The sequence below is a fragment of the Mytilus trossulus genome, chromosome 12 (assembly GCF_036588685.1).
Source record: "Mytilus trossulus isolate FHL-02 chromosome 12, PNRI_Mtr1.1.1.hap1, whole genome shotgun sequence".
Classification (NCBI taxonomy): domain Eukaryota; kingdom Metazoa; phylum Mollusca; class Bivalvia; order Mytilida; family Mytilidae; genus Mytilus; species Mytilus trossulus.
In genome coordinates, this window is record NC_086384.1 from 48103610 (window position 1) to 48113334 (window position 9725).

Here is a 9725-nt window from a genome sequence, read left to right on the forward strand (position 1 = left end):
TATGTATCAGTTAACATCTATTTAAAGCAACAGAAAGCATACTTCATGTATCAGACTTATGAAAGATGGCCAGAAGGTAAATTTATATGAGCCTGTGCCAAAAAATAGAGGTTTTCAAATAAAGTGAGGCCTTATATCAAATGTAATATGTTTCCCTTACAACAATTTTCTGGAGTTGTTAAGTTATCAAAAAAACTTTAACATGTTATAAATGCACTTTCAATGGAAATATAAGTTTCAAACAGCATAACACATGTGGATAAAATGGTCTTTAGCTATGTCTTGCTTAAAAAAACAGGTTGTCAATTTAGGCCGTTCCCCACGTTTGCATATTAAAAAGCATATAAATGATATGGGAGATGAATATATGCTTCTTTTTACTTAAATCTGTGCTTAGATATGATAAAACATGGAGCCTAGATGTAACAAGAATGTCACTTTCAACTATATATGTAGACAGTATGATCTGATGCAAAGTTTATTAACTTTACTGTTTATAACCTGAATGAAATTTCAGCCTCAAAAGGCCAATATTTTAACCACTAGCTATCCAACAGAAGAAAATAAAGGTAGCCTGTGAAACAGAAATTGTTAAACAACCAGTAATAAGTGTTTTTGATATAGATTCAGTGCAATCTGTTTAGGAATACAAATTTGAAGTGCTTAGAACTTCACATTTCACCTGCTGCATATACTGACCATTAGACGTAGACTATAAAAACAGCACATTTTGCACTCTTTTTATGTTTTTTATCTACTTTCTTTTGTGTGCAGAGTTCACAAATGAGTAAGAGAACTGAAATAAATACCACAAACACAAATAGATATCAGAAAAAAAACTCTCAGAGAGAAATTAAGCATGCAGTTTTGCAAAACTACTAAAAATATTGAAAAAGCTACATTTTAGGCATTTTAACCTGAAAAGTGACTTTTTCACAAAATTTCTATCAAATGAAAGTGAAAATCATTTCTTCTCATGTAGTTTGACAAATTAATACCTTTAGATCATTCAGAGAAGATGTCAAAGTAAAATTTCAAAATTTGCTGAAATGCACCTATTAGGGGCCTAAAACTTGACCAATTCTAATAACACTTGGCATGATTTTAGCTAAGTATATTATAAAACAGTTTACAAAGTTTCAAAGCCATATGATACCAAATAAAAAAAATTAGGCATTTTTTATATCTGAATTTTGGGTGCTAAATTGTGGCGTTGAATTAGAACAATTTCAACTATCAAATTTGAGCTGCTAAAAACCAAAAGAAACCAAAACTAACACTTTTTAATGTCTCTATGTATCAGTTAACATCTATTTAAAGCAACAGAAAGCATACTTCATGTATCAGACTTATGAAAGATGGCCAGAAGGTAAATTTATATGAGCCTGTGCCAAAAAATAGAGGTTTTCAAATAAAGTGAGGCCTTATATCAAATGTAATATGTTTCCCTTACAACAATTTTCTGGAGTTGTTAAGTTATCAAAAAAACTTTAACATGTTATAAATGCACTTTCAATGGAAATATAAGTTTCAAACAGCATAACACATGTGGATAAAATGGTCTTTAGCTATGTCTTGCTTAAAAAAACAGGTTGTCAATTTAGGCCGTTCCCCACGTTTGCATATTAAAAAGCATATAAATGATATGGGAGATGAATATATGCTTCTTTTTACTTAAATCTGTGCTTAGATATGATAAAACATGGAGCCTAGATGTAACAAGAATGTCACTTTCAACTATATATGTAGACAGTATGATCTGATGCAAAGTTTATTAACTTTACTGTTTATAACCTGAATGAAATTTCAGCCTCAAAAGGCCAATATTTTAACCACTAGCTATCCAACAGAAGAAAATAAAGGTAGCCTGTGAAACAGAAATTGTTAAACAACCAGTAATAAGTGTTTTTGATATAGATTCAGTGCAATCTGTTTAGGAATACAAATTTGAAGTGCTTAGAACTTCACATTTCACCTGCTGCATATACTGACCATTAGACGTAGACTATAAAAACAGCACATTTTGCACTCTTTTTATGTTTTTTATCTACTTTCTTTTGTGTGCAGAGTTCACAAATGAGTAAGAGAACTGAAATAAATACCACAAACACAAATAGATATCAGAAAAAAAACTCTCAGAGAGAAATTAAGCATGCAGTTTTGCAAAACTACTAAAAATATTGAAAAAGCTACATTTTAGGCATTTTAACCTGAAAAGTGACTTTTTCACAAAATTTCTATCAAATGAAAGTGAAAATCATTTCTTCTCATGTAGTTTGACAAATTAATACCTTTAGATCATTCAGAGAAGATGTCAAAGTAAAATTTCAAAATTTGCTGAAATGCACCTATTAGGGGCCTAAAACTTGACCAATTCTAATAACACTTGGCATGATTTTAGCTAAGTATATTATAAAACAGTTTACAAAGTTTCAAAGCCATATGATACCAAATAAAAAAAATTAGGCATTTTTTATATCTGAATTTTGGGTGCTAAATTGTGGCGTTGAATTAGAACAATTTCAACTATCAAATTTGAGCTGCTAAAAACCAAAAGAAACCAAAACTAACACTTTTTAATGTCTCTATGTATCAGTTAACATCTATTTAAAGCAACAGAAAGCATACTTCATGTATCAGACTTATGAAAGATGGCCAGAAGGTAAATTTATATGAGCCTGTGCCAAAAAATAGAGGTTTTCAAATAAAGTGAGGCCTTATATCAAATGTAATATGTTTCCCTTACAACAATTTTCTGGAGTTGTTAAGTTATCAAAAAAACTTTAACATGTTATAAATGCACTTTCAATGGAAATATAAGTTTCAAACAGCATAACACATGTGGATAAAATGGTCTTTAGCTATGTCTTGCTTAAAAAAACAGGTTGTCAATTTAGGCCGTTCCCCACGTTTGCATATTAAAAAGCATATAAATGATATGGGAGATGAATATATGCTTCTTTTTACTTAAATCTGTGCTTAGATATGATAAAACATGGAGCCTAGATGTAACAAGAATGTCACTTTCAACTATATATGTAGACAGTATGATCTGATGCAAAGTTTATTAACTTTACTGTTTATAACCTGAATGAAATTTCAGCCTCAAAAGGCCAATATTTTAACCACTAGCTATCCAACAGAAGAAAATAAAGGTAGCCTGTGAAACAGAAATTGTTAAACAACCAGTAATAAGTGTTTTTGATATAGATTCAGTGCAATCTGTTTAGGAATACAAATTTGAAGTGCTTAGAACTTCACATTTCACCTGCTGCATATACTGACCATTAGACGTAGACTATAAAAACAGCACATTTTGCACTCTTTTTATGTTTTTTATCTACTTTCTTTTGTGTGCAGAGTTCACAAATGAGTAAGAGAACTGAAATAAATACCACAAACACAAATAGATATCAGAAAAAAAACTCTCAGAGAGAAATTAAGCATGCAGTTTTGCAAAACTACTAAAAATATTGAAAAAGCTACATTTTAGGCATTTTAACCTGAAAAGTGACTTTTTCACAAAATTTCTATCAAATGAAAGTGAAAATCATTTCTTCTCATGTAGTTTGACAAATTAATACCTTTAGATCATTCAGAGAAGATGTCAAAGTAAAATTTCAAAATTTGCTGAAATGCACCTATTAGGGGCCTAAAACTTGACCAATTCTAATAACACTTGGCATGATTTTAGCTAAGTATATTATAAAACAGTTTACAAAGTTTCAAAGCCATATGATACCAAATAAAAAAAAATAGGCATTTTTTATATCTGAATTTTGGGTGCTAAATTGTGGCGTTGAATTAGAACAATTTCAACTATCAAATTTGAGCTGCTAAAAACCAAAAGAAACCAAAACTAACACTTTTTAATGTCTCTATGTATCAGTTAACATCTATTTAAAGCAACAGAAAGCATACTTCATGTATCAGACTTATGAAAGATGGCCAGAAGGTAAATTTATATGAGCCTGTGCCAAAAAATAGAGGTTTTCAAATAAAGTGAGGCCTTATATCAAATGTAATATGTTTCCCTTACAACAATTTTCTGGAGTTGTTAAGTTATCAAAAAAACTTTAACATGTTATAAATGCACTTTCAATGGAAATATAAGTTTCAAACAGCATAACACATGTGGATAAAATGGTCTTTAGCTATGTCTTGCTTAAAAAAACAGGTTGTCAATTTAGGCCGTTCCCCACGTTTGCATATTAAAAAGCATATAAATGATATGGGAGATGAATATATGCTTCTTTTTACTTAAATCTGTGCTTAGATATGATAAAACATGGAGCCTAGATGTAACAAGAATGTCACTTTCAACTATATATGTAGACAGTATGATCTGATGCAAAGTTTATTAACTTTACTGTTTATAACCTGAATGAAATTTCAGCCTCAAAAGGCCAATATTTTAACCACTAGCTATCCAACAGAAGAAAATAAAGGTAGCCTGTGAAACAGAAATTGTTAAACAACCAGTAATAAGTGTTTTTGATATAGATTCAGTGCAATCTGTTTAGGAATACAAATTTGAAGTGCTTAGAACTTCACATTTCACCTGCTGCATATACTGACCATTAGACGTAGACTATAAAAACAGCACATTTTGCACTCTTTTTATGTTTTTTATCTACTTTCTTTTGTGTGCAGAGTTCACAAATGAGTAAGAGAACTGAAATAAATACCACAAACACAAATAGATATCAGAAAAAAAACTCTCAGAGAGAAATTAAGCATGCAGTTTTGCAAAACTACTAAAAATATTGAAAAAGCTACATTTTAGGCATTTTAACCTGAAAAGTGACTTTTTCACAAAATTTCTATCAAATGAAAGTGAAAATCATTTCTTCTCATGTAGTTTGACAAATTAATACCTTTAGATCATTCAGAGAAGATGTCAAAGTAAAATTTCAAAATTTGCTGAAATGCACCTATTAGGGGCCTAAAACTTGACCAATTCTAATAACACTTGGCATGATTTTAGCTAAGTATATTATAAAACAGTTTACAAAGTTTCAAAGCCATATGATACCAAATAAAAAAAATTAGGCATTTTTTATATCTGAATTTTGGGTGCTAAATTGTGGCGTTGAATTAGAACAATTTCAACTATCAAATTTGAGCTGCTAAAAACCAAAAGAAACCAAAACTAACACTTTTTAATGTCTCTATGTATCAGTTAACATCTATTTAAAGCAACAGAAAGCATACTTCATGTATCAGACTTATGAAAGATGGCCAGAAGGTAAATTTATATGAGCCTGTGCCAAAAAATAGAGGTTTTCAAATAAAGTGAGGCCTTATATCAAATGTAATATGTTTCCCTTACAACAATTTTCTGGAGTTGTTAAGTTATCAAAAAAACTTTAACATGTTATAAATGCACTTTCAATGGAAATATAAGTTTCAAACAGCATAACACATGTGGATAAAATGGTCTTTAGCTATGTCTTGCTTAAAAAAACAGGTTGTCAATTTAGGCCGTTCCCCACGTTTGCATATTAAAAAGCATATAAATGATATGGGAGATGAATATATGCTTCTTTTTACTTAAATCTGTGCTTAGATATGATAAAACATGGAGCCTAGATGTAACAAGAATGTCACTTTCAACTATATATGTAGACAGTATGATCTGATGCAAAGTTTATTAACTTTACTGTTTATAACCTGAATGAAATTTCAGCCTCAAAAGGCCAATATTTTAACCACTAGCTATCCAACAGAAGAAAATAAAGGTAGCCTGTGAAACAGAAATTGTTAAACAACCAGTAATAAGTGTTTTTGATATAGATTCAGTGCAATCTGTTTAGGAATACAAATTTGAAGTGCTTAGAACTTCACATTTCACCTGCTGCATATACTGACCATTAGACGTAGACTATAAAAACAGCACATTTTGCACTCTTTTTATGTTTTTTATCTACTTTCTTTTGTGTGCAGAGTTCACAAATGAGTAAGAGAACTGAAATAAATACCACAAACACAAATAGATATCAGAAAAAAAACTCTCAGAGAGAAATTAAGCATGCAGTTTTGCAAAACTACTAAAAATATTGAAAAAGCTACATTTTAGGCATTTTAACCTGAAAAGTGACTTTTTCACAAAATTTCTATCAAATGAAAGTGAAAATCATTTCTTCTCATGTAGTTTGACAAATTAATACCTTTAGATCATTCAGAGAAGATGTCAAAGTAAAATTTCAAAATTTGCTGAAATGCACCTATTAGGGGCCTAAAACTTGACCAATTCTAATAACACTTGGCATGATTTTAGCTAAGTATATTATAAAACAGTTTACAAAGTTTCAAAGCCATATGATACCAAATAAAAAAAATTAGGCATTTTTTATATCTGAATTTTGGGTGCTAAATTGTGGCGTTGAATTAGAACAATTTCAACTATCAAATTTGAGCTGCTAAAAACCAAAAGAAACCAAAACTAACACTTTTTAATGTCTCTATGTATCAGTTAACATCTATTTAAAGCAACAGAAAGCATACTTCATGTATCAGACTTATGAAAGATGGCCAGAAGGTAAATTTATATGAGCCTGTGCCAAAAAATAGAGGTTTTCAAATAAAGTGAGGCCTTATATCAAATGTAATATGTTTCCCTTACAACAATTTTCTGGAGTTGTTAAGTTATCAAAAAAACTTTAACATGTTATAAATGCACTTTCAATGGAAATATAAGTTTCAAACAGCATAACACATGTGGATAAAATGGTCTTTAGCTATGTCTTGCTTAAAAAAACAGGTTGTCAATTTAGGCCGTTCCCCACGTTTGCATATTAAAAAGCATATAAATGATATGGGAGATGAATATATGCTTCTTTTTACTTAAATCTGTGCTTAGATATGATAAAACATGGAGCCTAGATGTAACAAGAATGTCACTTTCAACTATATATGTAGACAGTATGATCTGATGCAAAGTTTATTAACTTTACTGTTTATAACCTGAATGAAATTTCAGCCTCAAAAGGCCAATATTTTAACCACTAGCTATCCAACAGAAGAAAATAAAGGTAGCCTGTGAAACAGAAATTGTTAAACAACCAGTAATAAGTGTTTTTGATATAGATTCAGTGCAATCTGTTTAGGAATACAAATTTGAAGTGCTTAGAACTTCACATTTCACCTGCTGCATATACTGACCATTAGACGTAGACTATAAAAACAGCACATTTTGCACTCTTTTTATGTTTTTTATCTACTTTCTTTTGTGTGCAGAGTTCACAAATGAGTAAGAGAACTGAAATAAATACCACAAACACAAATAGATATCAGAAAAAAAACTCTCAGAGAGAAATTAAGCATGCAGTTTTGCAAAACTACTAAAAATATTGAAAAAGCTACATTTTAGGCATTTTAACCTGAAAAGTGACTTTTTCACAAAATTTCTATCAAATGAAAGTGAAAATCATTTCTTCTCATGTAGTTTGACAAATTAATACCTTTAGATCATTCAGAGAAGATGTCAAAGTAAAATTTCAAAATTTGCTGAAATGCACCTATTAGGGGCCTAAAACTTGACCAATTCTAATAACACTTGGCATGATTTTAGCTAAGTATATTATAAAACAGTTTACAAAGTTTCAAAGCCATATGATACCAAATAAAAAAAATTAGGCATTTTTTATATCTGAATTTTGGGTGCTAAATTGTGGCGTTGAATTAGAACAATTTCAACTATCAAATTTGAGCTGCTAAAAACCAAAAGAAACCAAAACTAACACTTTTTAATGTCTCTATGTATCAGTTAACATCTATTTAAAGCAACAGAAAGCATACTTCATGTATCAGACTTATGAAAGATGGCCAGAAGGTAAATTTATATGAGCCTGTGCCAAAAAATAGAGGTTTTCAAATAAAGTGAGGCCTTATATCAAATGTAATATGTTTCCCTTACAACAATTTTCTGGAGTTGTTAAGTTATCAAAAAAACTTTAACATGTTATAAATGCACTTTCAATGGAAATATAAGTTTCAAACAGCATAACACATGTGGATAAAATGGTCTTTAGCTATGTCTTGCTTAAAAAAACAGGTTGTCAATTTAGGCCGTTCCCCACGTTTGCATATTAAAAAGCATATAAATGATATGGGAGATGAATATATGCTTCTTTTTACTTAAATCTGTGCTTAGATATGATAAAACATGGAGCCTAGATGTAACAAGAATGTCACTTTCAACTATATATGTAGACAGTATGATCTGATGCAAAGTTTATTAACTTTACTGTTTATAACCTGAATGAAATTTCAGCCTCAAAAGGCCAATATTTTAACCACTAGCTATCCAACAGAAGAAAATAAAGGTAGCCTGTGAAACAGAAATTGTTAAACAACCAGTAATAAGTGTTTTTGATATAGATTCAGTGTAATCTGTTTAGGAATACAAATTTGAAGTGCTTAGAACTTCACATTTCACCTGCTGCATATACTGACCATTAGACGTAGACTATAAAAACAGCACATTTTGCACTCTTTTTATGTTTTTTATCTACTTTCTTTTGTGTGCAGAGTTCACAAATGAGTAAGAGAACTGAAATAAATACCACAAACACAAATAGATATCAGAAAAAAAACTCTCAGAGAGAAATTAAGCATGCAGTTTTGCAAAACTACTAAAAATATTGAAAAAGCTACATTTTAGGCATTTTAACCTGAAAAGTGACTTTTTCACAAAATTTCTATCAAATGAAAGTGAAAATCATTTCTTCTCATGTAGTTTGACAAATTAATACCTTTAGATCATTCAGAGAAGATGTCAAAGTAAAATTTCAAAATTTGCTGAAATGCACCTATTAGGGGCCTAAAACTTGACCAATTCTAATAACACTTGGCATGATTTTAGCTAAGTATATTATAAAACAGTTTACAAAGTTTCAAAGCCATATGATACCAAATAAAAAAAATTAGGCATTTTTTATATCTGAATTTTGGGTGCTAAATTGTGGCGTTGAATTAGAACAATTTCAACTATCAAATTTGAGCTGCTAAAAACCAAAAGAAACCAAAACTAACACTTTTTAATGTCTCTATGTATCAGTTAACATCTATTTAAAGCAACAGAAAGCATACTTCATGTATCAGACTTATGAAAGATGGCCAGAAGGTAAATTTATATGAGCCTGTGCCAAAAAATAGAGGTTTTCAAATAAAGTGAGGCCTTATATCAAATGTAATATGTTTCCCTTACAACAATTTTCTGGAGTTGTTAAGTTATCAAAAAAACTTTAACATGTTATAAATGCACTTTCAATGGAAATATAAGTTTCAAACAGCATAACACATGTGGATAAAATGGTCTTTAGCTATGTCTTGCTTAAAAAAACAGGTTGTCAATTTAGGCCGTTCCCCACGTTTGCATATTAAAAAGCATATAAATGATATGGGAGATGAATATATGCTTCTTTTTACTTAAATCTGTGCTTAGATATGATAAAACATGGAGCCTAGATGTAACAAGAATGTCACTTTCAACTATATATGTAGACAGTATGATCTGATGCAAAGTTTATTAACTTTACTGTTTATAACCTGAATGAAATTTCAGCCTCAAAAGGCCAATATTTTAACCACTAGCTATCCAACAGAAGAAAATAAAGGTAGCCTGTGAAACAGAAATTGTTAAACAACCAGTAATAAGTGTTTTTGATATAGATTCAGTGCAATCTGTTTAGGAATACAAATTTGAAGTGCTTAGAACTTCA